The sequence below is a fragment of the Petromyzon marinus genome, assembly GCF_048934315.1.
Source record: "Petromyzon marinus isolate PM22_M1 ecotype Great Lakes invasive population chromosome 75 unlocalized genomic scaffold, UKy_Petmar_22M1.pri1.0 chr75_unloc.3, whole genome shotgun sequence".
Classification (NCBI taxonomy): domain Eukaryota; kingdom Metazoa; phylum Chordata; class Hyperoartia; order Petromyzontiformes; family Petromyzontidae; genus Petromyzon; species Petromyzon marinus.
Window position 1 is genome coordinate 193,997 of NW_027422615.1, and position 14,401 is coordinate 208,397.

Below are 14,401 nucleotides of genomic sequence, written 5' to 3' on the forward strand. Positions count from 1 at the left end.
AGAGACCCACAGACTCACCACACAGAGGCCCACAGACTCACCACACAGACACCCACAGACTCACCACACAGAGACCCACAGACTCACCATGCAGAGACCCACAGACACACCACACAGACACCCACAGACTCACCACACAGAGACCCACAGACTCACTACACAGAGACCCACAGACTCACCACACAGAGACCCACATACTCACCACACAGAGACCCATAGACTCATCACGCAGAGACCCACAGACTCACCACACAGAGACCCACAGACTCACCACACAGAGACCCACAGACTCACCACACAGAGACCCACAGACCCACCACACAGAGACCCACAGACTCACCACACAGAGACCCACAGACTCACTACACAGAGACCCACAGACTCACCACACAGACACCCACAGACTCACCACACAGAGACACCCACAGACTCACCACACACAGACACCCACAGACTCACCACACAGAGACACCCACAGACTCACCACACACAGACACACCACACAGAGACACCCGCAGACTCACCACACACAGAAACCCGCAGACTTCTTCTTTGCTCGTCCATCATAGTCGATGATGCCCATGGCACAGGAGCTCCGGCCGTCCTCGCAGAGGACTGCCCCCCGTCCCGTACTTCATCCCCCACAGGCAGGTAGATCGGTGCTGAGCTAGGGTGTTCCCAGCTCTTTCAGGTCGAATCCAAAGCTCTTCAAGGAGCCTCTCAGGTTTTCCCCTTTTTTGCTGCCGCTCTTCAGCTCGCCCGCCACTCTTCGGCCCGCCGAAGGAGGCTTGTTTTGGCTGCCTCGCGCGCGGGCGGGCGGGCGAGGGCGTTCTGGTCACGTGACCAGTCCGTCTCGGCTGTTCCTTTCGCAAGCGAGGGGCGTGCATGCCGGAGATGCTCGCCGCGCCGACGGCTTCGGCGTCAGGCACTCCGCCCCTGCCCACGTGATCCTCGGCCGCTTCCTCGGACAGCTCCGGTGGAAACGCCTCAGCCCTGCGGGCGTGGCCGCTGGCGAGACCGCTCCCCGGGCTTTCGCGGCGAGACAACAGGCCGAGGGGAGACCTTCCCTTTTTGTCTCCTGCTTGATGCCAGTCCTTCCCCGACGCCGGGTCAGGTAGACGCCCAAAGGCTGCACTGGGCCGAGACAATCAATGACGTTAACAACCTCGCCGTCTGCGCAGCACAGCGCGAGGCAGGGTACTACCGAAGCTTTTGCCCATTCACAAAGGTGGCGGGGGGGGGCAGGTTGGCACGGCACTTCAGTCTTCCTTGTGTCGATTGTTAGGCCGGCGACGTTGCAAGCCGAGGAGAAGCGGCCCACGCTGCCCCGAGGACCTTAGCCTTGAGCCTGCAGGGCGGCAGCGACCGCCTCCACTCGGCGCTTCGGCTTGCGGATTGAATAGCCCGCCGTCAAAGCGGCGGATGAAGCTCGTGCCAGTGTTGGGGTTCCGGAATGCGTCTTGCAGCGTCTGGCAGGAGGCACCAAGCGGAGGAGCGTCGCCGCCAGAAACGCAGGCCCTCGCCTCACCCCCGTTTAGTGGTTTGGCAACGGGTCGGAGAGTCCTTGCTGGTCTCCCGGAGCTGGCACGACGCCAGTGGACTTTGTCCGGACACACCCCGGCCGACTGCGTCGAATGCTTTCTGTTGGATCGGCGAAAGCCATTGCTTTTCGATTTGAAGCTTTCGTGACCGCAAGGATTCGTCCTCTGTGGTTCTCTCGGTAAGGTCACCACCACCACCATCACCACCACCACCACCATCATCACCTCCACCACCACCACCTCCACCATCATCACCACCACCACCACCACCACCTCCACCACCACCAGCACGTAGAATGAGAACGAAAGAATAAATTGATAAAATAAAATAACGCGGTAAAATTCTCACGACGTTTCGGCCACAACGCAAGCGGCCTTCATCAGGTGAAGGGGACGAGACCCGTCTGGTAGGACGGCGCTGGAGCGAACAAAGCCACGCTCAGATCGTGACCTTTAAGCTGTGTGAGAAGAAACAGAGCACCTTGACAAAGGAATTAGCATAGAATTTAGCATTGAAATAGCTGAGTGATTAGCTTGTGACTGGTCGCAGAAATGGCTATGTTAAAGTCAAAGCATACACATCCGCAGAGGCACCCCTTGACAAAGGAATTAGCATAGAATTTAGCATTGAAATAGCTAAGTTAAAGTATACACATCCGCAGAGGCACCCCTTGACAAAGGAATAAGCATAGAATTTAGCATTGAAATAGCTGAGTGATTAGCTTGTGACTGGTCACAGAAATGGCTATGTTAAAGTTAAAGCATACACATCCGCAGAGGCACCCCTTGACAAAGGAATAAGCATAGAATTTAGCATTGAAATAGCTGAGTGATTAGCTTGTGACTGTTTGATTTGTACTAGGTGCCTCTGTGAATGTGTATGCTTTGACTTTAACATAGCCATTTCTGTGACCAGTCACAAGCTAATCACTCAGCCATTTCAATGCTAAATTCTATGTTAATTCCTTTGTCAAGGGGTGCCTCTGCGGATGTGTGTACTTTAACTTAGCTATTTCAATGCTAAATTCTATGCTAATTCCTTTGTCAAGGGGTGCCTCTGCGGATGTGTATGCTTTAACTTTAACATCGCCATTTCTGTGACCAGTCACAATCTAATCACTCAGCTATTTCAATGCTAAATTCTATGCCAATTCCTTTGTCAAGGCGCTCTGTTTCTTCTCACACAGCTTAAAGGTCGCGATCTGAGCGTGGCTTTGTTCGCTCCAGCGCTGTCCTACCAGACGGGTCTCGTCCCTTTCACCTGATGAAGGCCGCTTGCGTTGTGGCCGAAACGTCGCGAGCATTTTACCGCGTTATTTTATTTTATCAATGTATTATTTCATCCTCATTCTACGTGGTGGTGGTAGTGGTGGTGACTTTACCGAGAGAACCACAGAAGACGAAAGACATTATATACAGATCAGCGGGTTTTTTTTTCTTTCCTGTAACCGACTGCCGGGTCAAGTGGAATGCCACGGCAGTGGGTTTTCCCGCGGTCTTTTCTGGAACCACGCCGAATCTCGGCCAGCAGAGACCCCCCCCACCCCCCACGGTCTACGGTGGACAATCGGGCGGTTCAGAAGGATTCCCGGCAAGGTTTTTGCCGGCGATCGACAGCATGGTGGAGATGCCTCTGCGGCTTGTCGCAGGCCTTGTCCATTGTCTTTCCTCTTCAGGGGGTGGATTGTAGGGGAGGCGTCCTTGAACCCGTGGGGGACCGGGTTCTCATCTACACACGGGAGAGACCGGATGTGGTCGGTGAGTTTTCTCGACCAAGCGAGGGCCCTCGAGGCTCGTAGATTTCCGCTGGAATGGTCATCGGACCACCGGAGCGTTTGCACGGCGAGAGAGGAGGCTCATGGTTTCGCTGGTTTCCTCAGCGAATGGCAGAACGGCATGGTAGAACAGCACGACAGCTGGTTCCCTGTCCCGCGAACTCCCTCGTGCACCTAGCCTGGCAGAGAAGTCACTTCACTGCCTCTGTCCCGTGACCTCCTGCAAAGCAGCGAGCCTTCACGTGGCCTCAAGGTGCGCCTAGCCTGGCACGAGCGTCGTGGTGCAGTGGTTAGCGCATTGTGTGTGTGGGCGGGGAGCGGTGGTACGGTGGTTAGCGCACTGTGTGTGTGTGTGGGGAGCGGTGGTGCAGTGGTTAGCGCACTGTGTGAGTGTGTGGGGAGTGGTGGTGCAGTGGTTAGCGCACTGTGTGTGTGTATGGGGAGTGGTGGTGCAGTGGTTAGCGCACTGTGTGAGTGTGTGGGGCGGTGGTACGGTGGTTAACGCACTGTGTGAGTGTGGGGAGTGGTGGTGCAGTGGTTAGCGCACTGCGTGTGTGTGAGGAGCGGTGGTGCAGTGGTTAGCGCACTGTGTGTGTGTGTGGGGAGCGGTGGTACAGTGGTTAGCGCACTGTGTGTGTGTGTGGGGAGCGGTGGTGCAGTGGTTAGCGCACTGTGTGTGTGTAGGGAGTGGTGGTGCAGTGGTTAGCGCACTGTGTGTGTGTGTGTGGGGAGCGGTGGTGCAGTGGTTAGCGCACTGTGTGTGTGTGAGGAGCGGTGGTGCAGTGGTTAGCGCACTGTGCGTGTGTGGGCGGGGAGCGGTGGTGCAGTGGTTAGCGCACTGTGCGTGTGTGTGTGGGCGGGGAGCGGTGGCGCAGCGGTTAGCGCTACGCCGCGCTACGAACCCCGGCGACCCGGGTTCGGTTACCCGCTCACTTGCCAACACAGCCGGCGGCGACGATTATCTGAACCGGTGTTCGCTGCGTGCCCGTCGGGGTCACATCCGCCGCCGCCGCCCGTCCGAGATGTCACCTCGTCCGGCGCGTTCCGTTACCTCGGCCCCGTACCCTCGGGTTCCACGATGGGGAAGGGCGTCCGTGGTTACGCCGATCAGCGGACTTGATTGAATGTACGCGCGTACTTGCTTGCGCGTGTGTGCGTGCGTGCGTGTAAATGGCTGGGTCACGTAGCCCGCATGCCCAGCCACCGCATGCCCAAACAGCTTTTGTTCGGCCGGATCGAGTGGGGCTGGCTAGGCGGGCGCGGCACGGGCTAGAGAGGAGATGGAGTGATGTGGTACAGGAGGACGTGGAGCTGAGTGGACTTGCCGATGGACCGGTACCAGCGGTGTCAAGATCGGCCTCTGTGGAGGAGGCTCGTGAAGGACGCTACTGGGCAGTTGGAGGCGGTCGCCCTCCGACAACAACGGAGGGCGGAGGAGCGACGCTCACAACGACGAGCGGAGCGCCGGGTGGCTAAAGCACAGCAGGTTGGCACAGTAGGGGGCACAGGTGGTGCATCAGCCAGTCATCTCAGTCAGTCGACCCGTGGCACCTGCTGGGTCTGCCCCGTGACCTCCTGCCAGCGGGCGTTCGACACTTCACGTGGCCTCAAGGTTCACATGGCCTGGCACAAGCGTCGTGGTGACGTCACCGCCACTTAGTGGCGAATGGCGGTTGTTGTTGTAAATTTTATGAGACCTCCTTTGCCAGTAACAAGATATGGGAATAGGTTTTACCCTTTTAACTGGCACAATACTCTGATAGTGCGCTATGTTTGAGTTGTACGCCTTTTGGCGTCTTCTGGTCCAACACCAATGGAGACTAAAGGGCTCTAAGAAAAGCCGTCTCGGGTGTGGACCAATCAAATTCAAGGACAGTGCCAATATTACTATCAGAGTTGTCTTTTTTTTGTGTTGCATTTTGACTGCTTGTGCTGTGGTTATTGCAGACACGATGCCTTGAATAAAGGCGTCAGTTTTTGTGCCAGTTAAAAGGGTAAAAAACCTATTCCTATACGTTGTTGTAAATGTTATCGATTCGAGAGGACTTCACGTGGGTTCGCATTTTTTGCTTTAGTTGCTCAAAGTACAAAAACGGAAGCACGGTCTGAAAAAAGGTTGCCTTCCGTAGGGGCAAGTTTTTCGTTTCTGTAGGCCCCTAGGCCACAGGTGAGTGGGAGGGTGGTTGTGGTGGTTATAGTGGTGGTGGTGGTTGTGGTGGTTGTGGTGATGGTGGTTATAGTGGTGGTTGTGATGGTGGTTGTGGTGGTGGTGGTTGTGACGGTGGCTGTGGTGGTGGTGGTTATGGAGGTTGTGAATTTTTGTTACCCCCTAGGTCGGGCAGAGGGAGAGACACTGTTAACCATTCCACTGATGATGATACTGATGATGTTGATGATGATGACCATTCCACTGATGATGATGATGATGCTGATGACCATTCCACTGCTGATGATGATGATGCTGATGACCATTCCACTGCTGATTAAGATGATGACGATGCCGTGGATGTTTTTTTGCTGCAACGGGAATGTTGAGGGTGGGTGGCGACGTGAATGTGTGTGGCCTGAATAAAACATTTCTGTCGATACACGACTTCTCCTGCTCCTGGCCCGGTGGTGGTGGTGGTGGTGCACACTTGGTCTCTCTCAATCAAGGGCATTTCACTGTCCCCAGATGATTTCCTCGTCAGCTTTGATGTAGTTTCTCTGTTCACCAAGGTCCCTGTGGTGCCCGACCACCTTAGCAATAATTGAAGATTTAAAGCTTTCGTGAACTGCAAGGATTCGTCTTCTTTGGTTCTTTCGGTAAAGTCACCACCACGTAGAATGAGAATAAAATAATAAATTGATAAAATAAAATAACACGGTAAAATTCTCACGACGTTTCGGCCACAGCACACAAGTGGCCTACTTCAGGCGAAAGGAACAGACCTGTCGGGACGACAGAGCTTCACAGAACGTTGTTAAGATTCCTTAGCGTTTGGTATTACCTTAAGAGTCCCGGCATCTCTTCAGAAAGGCGAGAGACTCGATTAGTTGAGCCTTCTTCTTATCTCACCTTTCTGAAGAGATGCCGCGACTCTTAAGGTAATACCAAACGCTAAGGAATCTTAACAACGTTCACTGAAGCTCTGTCGTCCCGACAGGTCTGTTCCTTTCGCCTGAAGAAGGCCACTTGTGTTGTGGCCGAAACGTCGTGAGAATTGTATTGTGTTATTTTATTAATTTATTATTTTATTCTCCTGCCCGGTGGTGGTGGTGCACACTTGGTCTCTCTAATCAAGGGTTAAATTATATGCTAATTCCTTTGTCAAGGGGTACCTCTGCGGATGTGTATACTTTAACTTAGCTATTTCAATGAGCCATTTCAATGCTAAATTCTATGCTAATTCCTTTGTCAAGGGGTACCTCTGCGGATGTGTACACTTTAACTTAGCTATTTCAATGAGCCATTTCAATGCTAAATTCTATGCTAATTCCTTTGTCAAGGGGTACCTCTGCGGATGTGTATACTTTAACTTAGCTATTTCAATGAGCCATTTCAATGCTAAATTATATGCTAATTCCTTTGTCAAGGGGTGCCTCTGCGGATGTGTATACTTTAACTTAGCTATTTCAATGAGCCATTTCAATGCTAAATTATATGCTAATTCCTTTGTCAAGGGGTGCCTCTGCGGATGTGTATACTTTAACTTAGCTATTTCAATGAGCCATTTCAATGCTAAATTCTATGCTAATTCCTTTGTCAAGGGGTGCCTCTGCGGATGTGTACACTTTAACTTAGCTATTTCAATGAGCCATTTCAATGCTAAATTCTATGCTAATTCCTTTGTCAAGGGGTGCCTCTGCGGATGTGTACACTTTAACTTAGCTATTTCAATGAGCCATTTCAATGCTAAATTCTATGCTAATTCCTTTGTCAAGGGGTACCTCTGCGGATGTGTACACTTTAACTTAGCTATTTCAATGAGCCATTTCAATGCTAAATTCTATGCTAATTCCTTTGTCAAGGGGTGCCTCTGCGGATGTGTATACTTTAACTTAGCTATTTCAATGAGCCATTTCAATGATAAATTCTATGCTAATTCCTTTGTCAAGGGGTACCTCTGCGGATGTGTATACTTTAACTTAGCTATTTCAATGAGCCATTTCAATGCTAAATTCTATGCTAATTCCTTTGTCAAGGCGCTTGGTCTTTTTCTTCTCACACAGCTTAAAGGTCGCGATCTGAGCGTGGCTTCTCCCACTCCAGCGCTGTCCCCCAGACAGTCTCGTCCCCTTCACCTGATGAAGGCCGCTTGTGTTGTGGCCGAAACGTCGCGATTTTTTGTTATTTTATTTTCACCTACGTGACTTTACCCAATAGAACCAAAGAGTATAGCTTTGATGTAGTTTCTCTGTTCACCAAGGTCCCTGTGGTGCCTGACACATTAGCAATAATTGAAGATTTAGTCCAACAGGGACTGAATCCTGATGTACCTACTCTGGTTAGGCACTGCATTACCAACACGTACTTCACCTGGAATGGTACTTTCTACAAACAAAATGAAGGTAACCCCAGGGGTTCCCCCTTACCACCAGTGGTAGCGAATGTTTTCACGGAGGAATTTGAAACAGATGCCATCCAGACATCCACCCTACGTCCTTCCCTGTGGAAGAGATACGTGGATGACACTTTCGTCATTTGGCCACATGGCCTGCGAGCTTTGAACCAATTTCTCAACCACATTAATTCCATTACGCCCATCCATCAAATTCACCATGGAAGTGGAGAAGGATGGTAAGCTACCATTCCTGGATGTTTTGTTTGAGATGAGACCTGACGGCTCGTTGGGACGCTCCGTCTACAGGAAAGCCCACCCACACAGATTCCTATCTGAAACCTGATTCCCACCACCATCCGGCACAGAAGAATTCCCTCGTCAAAACACTGCACCATAGGGTCCCACTGCATTTCTGACCCCAACACCACCTAGCCAGCGAACTGGAACGCGTGCACGAGGCCCTAAAGATGAATGGATACTCGGACCGCGTTATCCGCGAAGCTGTTTTCTCCAACCAAGGATAAACAACCCCCTGAGAAGCCGATCAATACCCTCACGTTACCATACATAGCAGGCGTTACCAAAGAGATTTCCAAAACCTTAAACAAACACAAGATCCAGGTCCGATTCGGTAGAGTACGCAAAATCCGTGGTCCAATCCCAATCTGTGAAGGATGCCATTCCTGGCATGCAATATCCTGGAGTCTACAAACACAGTTGCACCTGTGGTGGGCGTTACATCGGGGGAAAACGAAACGCCACGTACAGTCACACCTCGGCAGACGACCGCTTTGGAATACGTCGAATCTGGTAAAACCTCGTGTTTTGACGAGAGAAAAAAAATTTGCCTTGGGATATACGGACGCCTCGCTTGGGATACGGACGCCTCGCTTGGGATACGGACGCCTCGCTTGGGATACGGACGCCTCGCTTGGGATACGGACGCCTCGCTTGGGATACGGACGCCTCGCTTGGGATACAGACGCCTCGCTTGGGATACGGACGCCTCGCTTGGGATACGGACGCCTCGCTTGGGATACGGACGCCTCGCTTGGGATACGGACGCCTCGCTTGGGATACGGACGCCTCGCTTGGGATACAGACGCCTCGCTTGGGATACGGACGCCTCGCTTGGGATACGGACGCCTCGCTTGGGATACGGACGCCTCGCTTGGGATACGGACGCCTCGCTTGGGATACGGACGCCTCGCTTGGGATACGGACGCCTCGCTTGGGATACGGACGCCTCGCTTGGGATACGGACGCCTCGCTTGGGATACGGACGCCTCGCTTGGGATACGGACGCCTCGCTTGGGATACGGACGCCTCGCTTGGGATACAGACGCCTCGCTTGGGATACGGATGCCTCGCTTGGGATACGGACGCCTCGCTTGGGATACGGACGCCTCGCTTGGGATACGGACGCCTCGCTTGGGATACGGACGCCTCGCTTGGGATACAGACGCCTCGCTTGGGATACGGACGCCTCGCTTGGGATACGGACGCATCGCTTGGGATACGGACGCCTCGCTTGGGATACGGACGCCTCGCTTGGGATACGGACGCCTCGCTTGGGATACGGACGCCTCGCTTGGGATACGGACGCCTCGCTTGGGATACGGACGCCTCGCTTGGGATACGGACGCCTCGCTTGGGATACGGACGCCTCGCTTGGGATACGGACGCCTCGCTTGGGATACGGACGCCTCGCTTGGGATACGGACGCCTCGCTTGGGATACGGACGCCTCGCTTGGGATACGGACGCCTCGCTTGGGATACGGACGCCTCGCTTGGGATACGGACGCCTCGCTTGGGATACGGACGCCTCGCTTGGGATACGGACGCCGCGCTTGGGATACGGACGCCTCGCTTGGGATACGGACGCCTCGCTTGGGATACGGACGCCTCGCTTGGGATACGGACGCCTCGCTTGGGATACGGACGCCTCGCTTGGGATACGGACGCCTCGCTTGGGATACGGACGCCTCGCTTGGGATACGGACGCCTCGCTTGGGATACGGACGCCTCGCTTGGGATACGGACGCCTCGCTTGGGATACGGACGCCTCGCTTGGGATACGGACGCCTCGCTTGCTAGAACTCGTATGGGTCGGGACGAGTCACCGCGTACACAACACTGTTACGGCTCTAACAAGCTCTAACAATATATCCTTAGCTCTTTCGGTAAAGTCACGTTGAAGGGAAACAATAAAATAATAAAGTATATATATGTAAAACAATAACAATTCTCAACGTGGCGACTTTAACGAAAGAGCTAAGAATATGAATTACTGCAGTCACGAAAGCTTTAAATCAAAATTCAAGCTCTAACAAGCCGTAACCAGTGTTGCGTGGAATGACCGGACAATGTCACGCTTCGGGGACATTCTTAGAAGAAGGCTAAAAACAAACTTCAACGGACAGGTTTTTTTTAGTAAAACTCAAACCTGGTGAAGCCTCAACCAGGGCCAAGTCAAGTTAAAAAAAAAACAGAAAAGAGAGAGAAAGATTAAAACAGAAACCCCAAAGAATGTCAGCTTCCTGAAGTTTTAATGGGAGGGGGACTCACCACCTCGTCCCCCTCCCCTTCCTCACCACCTCCTCCCCCTCCTCCCCTTCCTCACCACCTCCTCCCCCTCCCCTTCCTCACCACCTCCTCCCCTTCCTCACCACCTCCTCCCTCCCCTTCCTCACCACCTTCTCCCCCTCCCCTTCCTCACCACCTCCTCCCCCTCCCCTTCCTCACCACCTCCTCCCCCTCCTCACCACCTCCTCCCCCTCCTCACCTCCCCCTCCCCTTCCTCACCACCTCCTCCCCCTCCCCTTCCTCACCACCTCCCCCTTCCCTTCCTCACCACCTCCTCCTCCCCCTCCCCTTCCTCACCACCTCCTCCCCCTCCCCTTCCTCACCACCTCCCCCTTCCCTTCCTCACCACCTCCTCCTCCCCCTCCCCTTCCTCACCACCTCCTCCCTCCCTTTCCTCACCACCTCCTCCCCCCCCTCCCCTTCCTCACCACCTCCCCTTCCTCACCACCACCCCCCCCTCCCCTTCCTCACCACCATCTTCGTATGCTATAACCTCCTCTCATACAAGGTGAAGCGATGTTACATTTGAATTTTTTATTCAAATTTCTTTTAATCTATCAACGCATTTTAAGTTGTGCGTGCATTTTAGCAACGGGTAGCGTCTACATTATTTTTAGTGCAACCCCATTAGTGTATACTAGGCCATATAAAATATCACTTCCTATGATCTGGAACGGATTATTTCCTTCGGGGGGGGGGAAGAAAAAAAATTATCCGTTTGGCGTTCGCCAGTTTCGGTACAAGTCCTCCAACCCCATATCCTACCCCATTCGGGAACGAATTAACGACGTGGGACCAATACCTCCACCGTGGCCGACCATCGCTATAACGCTATGGGCCTCTCAAGATTTCCCCCACCCACCCCCCAACCCACCGAGGCCAGGGTGCTCTGGCAAACCTCCGAGCTACTGTCAAAGGTTTGCTCACGAAGCCGTCCGGGCATTATCTAAACCTAGACGTAACTTCAACCGGGAAGACGGGATAGGAATTGAGCAATCGTTGGAAGGATGTTATTCACCAGGTTAAAAAACCGCTTTATGGTAATAATAGGGCGTTTTTTCCCCCACTTTTTGCTGGCAACAAAAACCGAAACCTTTTTTTCTACGAGGATCCATGGTTACTGTACCTGCAGTCCAAAATGCAAAGAAAGAAAATACAACAAAAAATATATAAATCCTTGTAACAAAAGAGGTTTCAGTTTCGTGGCCAGAAAAAAAAGGCGGAAAAAAACCACCCTGTTATTATTACTTGCTGGTACTGGCAAAAAGGAAGCCTGACGAGGCTTTAAGGTGTTGGTGTTGCCTTCGCATCCGCATCTCCAGTTTCTTCGGCCTACAAGCCCCGCTCACTCCCACCCACCCCGACCACCTCCCCACCCGGCATTTTGTTCTTGCTGGCTCCTTAATCCCTCTAGTGAGCACCACTACTCTCTCCCTAACCCCCACACACACACACCCCTTTCAATCTCTATCTCTCCTCCCTGGCTCCCACCCCCTCTCTCGTACCCACAGAGCCCTCTCTTGGCGGGTTGCCTCCCGCTGTGTTTGTCACCGCCCCGATGACGGACGCCTGCTGCGCCCGAAACGTCGCGACTCTATTTATTTCCTGCCCCGCGCGGTGACCTTGCCGAAAGGTTCAAAGGGCATGGGTCCATCCTCAACTCCCAGAGCCCCTCTCCTAACCCCGCCCCCTAAACTCCCCAGGCCCCTCCCTGAAACACTGGCCCCGCCCTCAACTCCCCTAGCCCCTCCCCTAAACAGTAGCCCCACCCCCCAACTATCCTAGTCACGCACCCCACAAACTTTAGGTCCGCCCTTAAAGCTTCAAATCGCATGGAGACCCCCTGCCCTTTCAATTCTTCCGCGTGATCACCAACTTCATGAAAGCTATGACAGAAGATTATGTTGGTCAGTCCCCTTTCTAACTGACGTAGAGATACATAGAGACCCATAGAGATACACAGAGAGCCACAGAGATACACAGAGACCCACAGAGATACATAGAGAGCCACAGAGATACATAGAGACCCATAGAGATACATAGAGACCCATAGAGATGGAGAGACCCATAGAGACACATAGAGACCCATAGAGATACATAGAGACCCATAGTGATACATAGAGACCCATAGAGATACATAGAGACCAATAGAGATACATAGAGACCCATAGAGATACAGAGACCCATAGAGATACATAGAGACCCATAGTCACACATAGAGACCCATAGAGATACATAGAGACCCATAGAGATACATAGAGACCCATAGAGATACATAGAGACCCAAAGAAATACATAGAGAGCGATAGAGATACATAGAGACCCATAGAGATACATAGAGAGCGATAGAGATACAGAGAGACCCATAGAGATACATAGAGAGCCATAGAGATAGAGACCAATAGAGATACATAGAGACACATAGAGATGCATAGAGACCCATAGAGATAGAGAGACCCATAGAGATACATAGAGACCCATAGAGATAGATAGAGACCAATAGTGATACATAGAGACCCATAGAGATACATAGAGACCCATAGAGATACATAGAGAGCCATAGAGATACATAGAGGCCCATAGAGATACATAGAGACCCATAGAGATACATAGAGACCCACAGAGATACATAGAGACCCAAAGATACATAGAGAGCCAAAGAGATGCATAGAGACCAATAGAGATACATAGAGAGCCATAGAGATACATAGAGACCCATAGATACATAGAGAGCCAAAGAGATACATAGAGACCCATAGAGATACATAGAGACCCATAGAGATACATAGAGACCCATAGAGATAGAGACCAATAGAGATACAGAGACCCATAGAGATGTATAGAGACTCATAGAGACACATAGAGACCCACAGATATACATAGAGACCCATAGAGATAGAGACCCATAGATATACATAGAGACCCATAGATATACATAGAGACCCATAGAGATACATAGAGACCCATAGAGATACATAGAGACCCATAGACATACATAGAGACCCATAGGGACACAACAGAGACCCATAGTGATACATAGAGACCCATAGAGATAGAGACCCATAGAGATACATATAGACCCATAGACATACATAGAGACCCATAGAGATACATAGAGAGCCATAGAGATACATAGAGACCCATAGAGATACATAGAGACCCATAGAGATACATAGAGACCCATAGAGATGCATAGATACCCATAGAGATACATAGAGACCCATAGAGATACATATAGACCCATAGAGATACATAGAAACCCAAATACTAAACTAAACGATATAAATGTTACCAGGTAAGGAGCTATGTAACGCTGGGTATTACAAATGATAGCTCAACCAAGTGGCTGATATCATCATCATCGTGTGGAAATGTATAGACACCCACAGAGACTCAGACTCACCACACAGAGACCCACAGACTCACCACAGACTCACCACACAGAGACCCACAAACTCACCATACAGAGACCCACAGATTCACCACACAGACACACCACACAGACTCACCACACACACAGAGACACACAGACTCACCACACACAGACTCACCTCACACAGAGCCCCGTGTCGGCATCTTCAGGCTGAGTCGACCACGAGGAGCCCCAGACAGGGTTCAGATTTTTCCCGCCATCGCCGCCATTCGTCCCGACCGGAAGCGGAAGTCGAAGCTGGGGGTGGAGGTGGGGGCGCCCATAGACTCGGGGCGGGAGGCGGCTTCCGGGGGCGTGGTCTCGCACTGTCACGTTACTCGGAGGGGCGTGGCTGAAGGGGGCGTGGTCACGTTCCTCGCACTGTGACATCACCGGTGACGTCGCAATCACCACGTGCTTCCTTCGAGTACGAGACGGCAGTGAAGGAGGCGGCAGCTTCTTAAACTTCAGCTGCCTCAGCTTCATCATCGTCGCCTTTCGAACAACTTCTGCTGAAGCCATCCGAGCGAAACTTTTGACGA